Below are 8,883 nucleotides of genomic sequence, written 5' to 3'. Positions count from 1 at the left end.
GACGAGGATGAGTTAATAGAAGTGTAGAGCTTTTCTTTACCTTTTCTTGGATATAAAGAATGTCGAAAATGGACTTAGAACAAAGGAGTTATGGATGATTGAAGTTGAAGTGTTTTGGAGCTTGGTCTAGTACATGGGGCGTACTCATTGAGTACGGAGCGCGTAGTGAAAGAAGTGATCGCGGGAGGCATTTGAGTACGTCGGGTGTACTCAGGACTACGCAGGGCGTACTCCCTTCATCTTCAAACCCTAATTTTTGTGGTCTTACCCCTATTTAAGCTCATTATGTTTATGGGATCTTGCCTTTTGTAACATCCATAAAATTTCAGTAAAATTTAAACTTTCCAAAACAATCCTTTTTCTATAGAAGTGTTTACAAAACCGTTGTTTCCAAAAACATTTATTTAAAACCAGAATCATTTACACATAGTTTTCAAAACATTCACATTATTAGAGTTTCCCAGAAACCATAAGTTCAAAATGAGAGGATGTGTACGGTCACGCCTTCGCCTTGCCAAGACATCTAAAGCACCTGAAACAATAAACTGAAACCGTAAGCACAAAGCTTAGTGAGTTCCCCCAAAGTACCAATACGTAAACAGTAACACATATACAAATAACAGCATGTATACTGAGCCTTTAGCATGTCTGGACCGCCTCACCGGGCCTACAGCCTGTCTGGACCGCTCTCGAGCCTTCAACATGACTGGACCGCCTCGCATGGCCTACATCATATCCAGACTGCTCCCGAGCCTTCGACATGACTGGATCGCCTCGTAGGGCCTACATTTTATCTGGACCGCTGGCCGGGCCTTCGGCCTGACTGGTCCGTCTCGCAGGGCCTTCAGTCTATCTGGGCCGCCCTGGGTCTGTTGGCCTTCAGCACAAAGCAGGACCGCCTCAACCTGACCACACACACATGTCGACATACACATAACAAATAAGCAGGCATATAGCATACCGATATAAATATTACAGGGTTTGTTGACTGGAAGCACAAAGCAGCACAGTCTGAACCCAACCACGCTACATCAACACATGCTACTAGAAACATATAGCCAGGACAGATAACATGCAGATCTAACAGATCACTAAGCATAACATCATCCTATCTACCAGGATACCGATCTAACAGATCACCACAACATACGAGCATACGATAAACAAGGATAACAATCCGAAAAGGCCGAGCTATCAATACCAGAACCAGATAAAACTCACCAAGAATGCAATAGCTCCCCGGAAGAAATCCTTAGCTGCTGTCACGCCGGCTTTCCGAGCTATCAATACCAGAACCACATAAAATTTTAGTTAATAGGCATAAACCCTCAAGTTTGGCCCAAGGTCAAACTTGATCAAAAGTCAATGGTCAACGGAAGTCAAAGTCAACAAATCAAACTTCAGGCTAAGTACGCCCAACATACTCAGCTCGTACGCATGGCGTACTTACCAACCAGAATCGGGACCCCATACGAGTACGTGCAGCTTACTCAAGGGTATGCCCGGCGTACCCGGCCAAATGACACTTTTCCATTAAGTGCTTAATCTCTTAATTCTCTTCATCCAACACTCAGATCTAGTCCCACAACATCATTCTAAGTCATAAAATTTCCACCTTTATGACTTTTCATGTCTAGAAAAGGTCCAAAAGCCAAAACCTTAACTTATTAATCCATTAAGACATCATGACACTTTCATGGAAGGTACAGAAGCATCAAGATCAAAAGTGCATCTTTTTCAACTTAATCCATTAAGTCCAAGTCTCCAACCTTCAGATCTGAATCACAATGATGTTTAGATGGATAAAGTTTCCAACTTTACCCATAATAAGGTCACAAACTTTCAAGATCTAAACTTTATGCACTAAAATGACCAAAAGCTCATAACATCCAAAACTAGCTAGATCTAACAAATGCATCATCAAGATTCAAACTTTATACCTCTAGAAGAGAATTTTGGAAGCCTAAGCCTCCTATTTTCGAAGGGGGAGACGCGTTTGGATGGATTTTCAAGGTGGAGCGTTTCTTTGAGATCCAAGACATTAGCGTACGATATCGTTTGAAGGCAGCAGCAATTTGCTTGGACGGCAAGGCGTTGGCTTGGTTTCGCTGGAGTCAAGCAAGGAACCCGTTCCGCTCTTGGGAGGAATTAAAAGAACGACTGTTGGAGTGATTCTAGTTAACAGGTGAAGGCAACCTTTATCATCAATTTCTTGCCATCCGGCAAGAAGGAACTGTACGTGACTACGTGAGCAATTTTGAAAGACTATCATGCCAGTTGGGTGACATACCGGAAAGCGTGTTAGAAGGAATCTTCGTCAATGGTCTCAAGGATGACACACGTTCGGCTGTCCGTATTTTACAGCCAACAAATCTGTCCAGAGCTAGGACTCTTGTTGTTATGATCAACGAAAACAGGTTCAGTATCGACACACCCAAGACTAGTGGTGAGGTAATTCGGTCCAAAAACAGCGGATTTAGTCGATCAGGTAGAGTTTCTAGTATTTCGTCTTCACCCAACGTAGGCAGCCAGGGTACCACCCCGACTAGTACTAACTCGACAGGCCTTACTGGTCGGTTCAAGCGTTTAACAGAAGTCGAATTTGCTGAGAAAAGATCCAAAGGCATATGCTTTCGTTGTCACGGAAAGTTTTCTCCAGGCCATGTTGCCATGGTAAGACACTTCAGGTGCTAATCAGTGATGAACAGGAAGAGGGTAATGAAGTGGGAGAAGGGGTGGAACACGCACACCTCGATGAAATCGAGGTATCCTTTAACTCGGTAAGTGGACTCACGCCTCCTCAAACCATGAGGGTGAAGGGTTTCATTGGAGGATTGCATGTGCTAGTCTTAATTGACAGCGGAGCAACGCATAGCTTCATCTCCAAGCAGGTGGTTGCTCAATTGGGACTGACAATTTCAGAATCAGGTGCAGTCCGGGTACGGATTGGGAACGGAATGTGGGAAAAAAGTAAGGGTACATGCAAGGGAGTCGTACTAAATTTACCAGAACTACAAGTTGTTGAAGAATTCTATCCCTTTAAGGGGATCAAATATTATTCTTGGGATTTCTTGCCTTCAGACACTAGGCGATATGACAGTCAATTGGCGAGAATTATGGATGAAGTTCTGGGATGGTAGTCGCCAAATCACCATTATAGGTGATCCGAGCCTATCAAGAACGTTGGTATCTTGCAAGTCCATGCTTATGCTTTGTCACAACGAAGACATGGGGTTTTTAGTTCACATGAATTCAGCAGAAATTTCGTCGCCAAACCCGCTTCCACTGCCGGCCATTCAAGAGGTTATTAAGAAATTCGAAATGGTTTTTCGTATGCCAATCGGTTTACCCCCCCCCCCAGCAGCCATGAGCACGCCATCACCCTTCACGAGGGCACCGCTCTAATTAGTGTTCGGCCCTCTACCGCTATCCCCATGCACAAAAAGATGAGATCGAGAAGCTAGTTCGGGAAATGCTCAACGTAGGTATAATTCAGCCAAGTACTAGCCCTTTTTCGAGTTCAATTTGGTTGGCCAAGAAAAAAGACGGCAGTTGGAGGTTTTGTGTGGATTATCGAGCACTTAATAAAGCAACTGTTCTCGATAAATTTCCAATTTCAGTCATAGACGAGCTACTCGACGAATTACATGGAGCTACTATCTTTTCCAAGCTTGACCTTAAATCAGGGTATCACCAAATTCGCATGAAGGCCGAGGATGTTCCAAAAACTGCTTTCCGCACTCATGAAGGACATTACGAGTTCTTGGTCATGCCCTTCGGGTTAACCAACGTGCCCGCTACATTCCAATCTTTGATGAATAAGGTTTTTCAGTCTTTCTTACGACGTTTTGTGCTAGTTTTTTTTATTATATTATTGTTTATAGTAAAACCGAGTCGGAGCATGTCGAGCATTTAACTATTGTGTTGGAAGTATTGCAACAGAATCGTCTTTATGCTAATCAGAAAAATGTGCGATTCCACAACGCAACATTGAATATTTGGGGCATATAGTTTTGGCATAAGGCGTGGAGGCAGACCCAACTAAAATTGAAGCTATGATGAGTTGGCCAGTTCCTACAACACTTAGCGAACTACGGGGGTTTTGGGGCTAACCGGTTATTATAGAAAATTCGTGAAGGGTTATAGCCTCGTTGCTAGGCCATTAACAGACCAATTAAAGAAGGATAGTTTTAAATGGACCGAGGAGGCTACCAAAGCATTTAGGTTGTTGCAGCAAGCAATGAGCGAGGTACCCGTCTTGGCTTTACCCGATTTTCACAAAACTTTTATTATGGAAACAGATGCGTCAGGGTATGGTCTTGGAGCAACTTTCATGCAGGATAACAGGCCGATAGCTTTTTATAGCCATACTTTAGGTGTTCGCGATCGGATGAAATCAGTTTATGAAAGGGAATTGATGGCTATTGTTTTTGCTATACAAAAATGGCGTCCTTACTTACTCGGGAGAAAGTGTTTGGTTCGAACCGATCAACGCAGTCTCAAATATTTATTGGAACAACGTACCGTTGCAGAGGACCATTAGAAGTGGCTATCAAAAATATTGGGGTATAATTTTGACACTGTTTATCGACCCGAGAAGGAAAACAGTGTTGCAGATGCACTATCTCGTCGGGAGGTTTCGATTCAGCTTGGGGCTCTAACGTCGGCCTGCAAGGTAGATTAGGACGAGTTGTAGAGGGAAGTAGAAAATGATGAAGAGTTGAAGGTCATCAAACAGCGTATTATTTCCAGGCAACAAAGACCATTAGGTTATTCTATCAAAAACAACCGCTTGTTATATAAGGGTCGATTGGTTCTTAATCGTCAGTCAAGTTGGATTCCAAAATTATTTCTTGAATTTCATCATGGAGTTATAGGGGGCATTCGGGAGTGCAAAAGACGTATCAACGCATGGTTCGGGAGGTTTTTTTGGGTAAGAATGAAGCGCAATATTGCAAAAATGGTTGCAGAGTGTGATGTTTGTCAACGACAAAAGTATTCTACCATGGCGCCTAGCGGGTTATTACAACCCCTAGAGTTACCCAATAAGGTATGGTCCGAAGTTACTATGGACTTCATCGATGGTTTTCCAAAGTCGGATGGGTTTACAGTCATTTTTGTAGTTGTTGATCGCCTAAGTAAATACGCACATTTTGTTCCGTTAAAGCATCCTTATACTGCCTTAACGGTTACTATTGTTTTCCTCCGAGAGGTTGTGCGCTTACATGGGATTCTGGAGTCTATCGTGTCTGATCGAGATAAAGTCTTCCTAAGTTTATTTTGGAAGGAACTGTTTTAGTTGCAGGGTACTAAGTTAAAAAAAAGCACGGCCTACCAGCTGCAAACGGACGGGTATACTGAGGTTGTTAATCGTTGTTTAGAGACGTATCTCCGTTGTTTCATTTCCAATTCGCCAAAAAAATGGGTTCGTTGGCTGTCATGGGAGGAATATTGGTATAACACACCTTTTCATACTTCCACTCATACTACCCCTTTTCGGGTCTTGTATGGTTGAGATCCACCTCATTTGTTGCATTATGGGACTCAAAGGACGCCGGTTAGTACTATTGATCAGTACCTTCAGGAGAGGGATCGAGTTTTGTTTCAATTGCGGGGTGATTTATTAAAGGCTCAACAACTAATGAAAAATCATGCTGATAAGCATCGTAAGGAGGTGGAATTCGAAGTCGGGGAGTGAGTCTTCTTAAAACTGCGACCATATCGACAACAATCTGTGACAAGGCGTATGAATGAAAAGCTGGCGGCCCGCTATTTTGGTCATTTTGAAATAATAGCTCGAATTGGTAGGGTGGCATATAAATTGCAGCTTCCACCCTCCGCTCGTATCCACAATGTGTTCCATGTCTCACAACTACGCAAGGCTATAGGTAACCGGGAAGCAAACCCACAACTACCTACTACTTTGACTGATGACATGGAGGTGTTTATACAACCTGAACTAGTGGAAGGTGTTTGAGATGGAGCCATGGGTCGTGAGGTTTTGATTCGTTGGAAGGATTTTCCAATATATGAAGCCACCTGGGAGAATCTGGTTGAGATGAACATGCGTTTTCCTGAGTTCCACCTTGAGGACAAGGTGCGTTTTTAGGAGGGGAGTAATGATACGACCCATGTTGGTCGTTTTGGTCAGGTCTATCGACGAAGGGATAAACATCAAGATTCAAGAGAGAGTTTTTAAATGTTTCCTTTTATTTAGCTTTCCTTTTAATTAGAGTATTAGTTTTTTATTTAGTTTAGAATTGCTATTTTCTAGGATCCGGTTTTGGTTTATGATTAGGATTAGCAAGACTATATAATTAATGTTCTATAGATTACTTAGGTTTTACGCTGGAATAAAAGTCTTAGACGCTTTGCTGGAGAATTCCCTGTTTCTCGAACCACAGGTGGTCTGGTTAAGGTTCCTACCTTCACGTTAGGATCTTGAACCTATTATTGTCTTAACAGGACTGCCTGGAAAATCCACAACTTGGAATTTAAAATTTAAAATTATACATATAAAAGCATGAAAATCAAATAGTATAATGACAAAAGCTAACATAGCATTGACTTTTAGATCAGGATATTGAGGCCATTGAATTCGGAATGGAACACTATCACTGAGTAAAATGCACCATGTCTGCTCAAGAAAGGTGACAAAAAATTTAAAATAAATAAATAAACAAATCGATCCTACCAATAAGAAATCTTTATTTGAAAAATATAATAAGATGATAAAAGAATCAAACATGTACATCATATCTTGATTTCTCAACTAAATGTACATTTGCTCTTGTAATTTGAAAACTTGTTTCCACATTCTGTAGTAACTGTGAACTAAGAACCATAAATATTGTATTACAATAAAACAATTCGATTTTTCAAGATTCAAGCAAAATATGTAAAAAAGCAATGTAACGAAGATAATAAATATATAACCTACCCATCATCTGGAACATTTGAGACATTGAGCTTTACAGGACATAAAGGGTGAGCCAAACTCTTCCAAAATCTAACCAAATAAAATTTCAAAACAAAACCCATTACATAAATATTAATGTAATCACAAACCATATAGAAAAAATAAGCAGATTGATCAGATAAATAAGAGGGTAGATGTATCAGGCATGTCCAGGTGCTTTGATTTCTTAATGTTATTTATTCCCCAGGGTGGTTATTGATACCGTAGGGTAGTATATGATTTCCAGTAAAGTTGCTATTATAATATTGTTTCTCTTATCGAATCAACCAAGAAAGTAATATGAGAACAGAAGCTTGATGAAATAATATAATTAAAATCAGGAAAAAGCCAAATACCTTATTGATTTTCAAATATGGGGGCCAAAAATGAAGAAACTTGAAGAAGTAATCAAATATATGCACAAATGTCTCATGATAGGCAAATCAAAACCAAATATTTCGTTCCAGACACTGTAAATCGAAACTGAACCAATCAGACAAGTATAATAATCTCATGAATTCGAAAAAGACTGAAATTGTTTAGAAATCCTTGGGGAATACCTGGGCGTACTCTTCACCATCTTCCGTCGACACCATATCTCACTTCCAGCTGAAGACAATTAATCGAGGTCTATTTAGTTTGGGAGAGAAAAAAGGGTAGATGTAGAACAAATATCCTCAAAAATAAAACTGTTGATTGAGCATGTGTCTTCATCGCTTGTTACAAATCCATCCCCCCAACGAAATAGAAACGTTTAGAGCTTTTTTTGGGTGAGACTCAGCAGACAACAATCAGAAAGAACCAAAACCGAACCAAAGTCGCAGGTGGGCAGCCCAACGGAGGCGACGTGACTGGCAGGGCTGGCGAAGGGAGCCAAGCGGAGGGATACGTTTGTAGATCGACCTTTGATAAATCGATTTCTAAAGAGAAGTGGGGATCGATCGGAAAAAGAGAACCGTTAAACTGAGTCGTTGACACCGCCTGGGAGCATGAAATTGGTGGAGCAAGAGAAGAACGTGTGTCCTTATAGACAGAATGGCCGATGACTCACCTTTTTTAGCCACCAAACCGAATTGACCAGCCGTTGACCAAACGGCTCAAAACAGGGTATTGTAGCTAAAGCACATTTGAAATTTATTTTATGTGTAATTACGATCTATAATGCTAAAATACATGCCTTTGAGATTGTAAATTATGAGATAACGTAATTATATTTCAATTCTAGGGATAATGTCATAAAAAGTCTTAAGTTTGGCAGAAAATGTCGGTTTTACCCTTCGGCAGATTTTTTGTTCGTTTATACCGCAAACTTATCATTTTTTTGTTGGTTTTGCCCTTTTTACCTGCAATAGCAGGTTTCCAGGTTACCATGAATTATTTTTTTACGAAAAAACCCTTAAGTTTACAAATATTTTGCAAAAAAACCCTTAAGATTATAAAATATTTTAAAACAGTTAAACATATGAATTATTTTTTATTAACTATGTTAAAACAGTTAAACATATGAATAATATGACATTAGTTACATTCAATTAATTTTTTAAAAAGGAAAATAAAAATATTTTATATGTTTAAAATGTTTGTATTTTAGAAATAATAAACTATCATATTTTTTTATAAAAGTAAATATATTTATATAATAAATTAGACAAATATATTTATATTTTATATGTTTAAAATGTTTATGTTTATTTTTGATGTTTAAAATGTTTATAATATTTTTATAAAAAATATATGATAATATTATTATGTATTTTAACATATAAAAAATATGATACATTATTATTTCTGAAATACAAACCTTTTAAACATATAAAATATTTTTTTTCCTTTTAAAAAAATTAATTGAATGTAATTGATGTCATATTATTCATATGTTTAACTATTTTAGCATACTTAATTATTAACTATCAGACGTTTTTAGT

General features: G+C 39.3%; 1 long non-coding RNA gene across 5 annotated transcripts; it reads right to left on the bottom strand.

Moving 5' to 3' along the window:
• Positions 1-418: 418 nt before the first annotated feature.
• Positions 419-7,996, bottom strand: LOC145109329 (uncharacterized). 5 transcript variants are annotated; one of them, XR_013708939.1, is made up of 5 exons: positions 7,519-7,996; positions 7,315-7,428; positions 6,941-7,009; positions 6,753-6,834; positions 6,564-6,637 (listed from the first exon to the last, which is right to left on the bottom strand). It is a non-coding gene; the product is annotated as an uncharacterized LOC145109329 (long non-coding RNA). The 5 variants fall into 5 exon arrangements; XR_013708941.1 differs by lacking the exons at positions 6,564-6,637; positions 6,753-6,834 and adding an exon at positions 419-532 and having other exon boundaries at positions 7,519-7,995; XR_013708938.1 differs by having other exon boundaries at positions 6,564-6,834; positions 7,519-7,995.
• Between the last annotated feature and the right edge of the window lie 887 nt (positions 7,997-8,883).

The sequence above is a fragment of the Lactuca virosa genome, chromosome 4 (genome assembly GCF_052849685.1).
Source record: "Lactuca virosa cultivar CGN04683 chromosome 4, Lactuca_virosa_CGN04683_v6, whole genome shotgun sequence".
NCBI lineage: Eukaryota > Viridiplantae > Streptophyta > Magnoliopsida > Asterales > Asteraceae > Lactuca > Lactuca virosa.
This window is presented reverse-complemented; position numbering and strand designations above follow the sequence as displayed.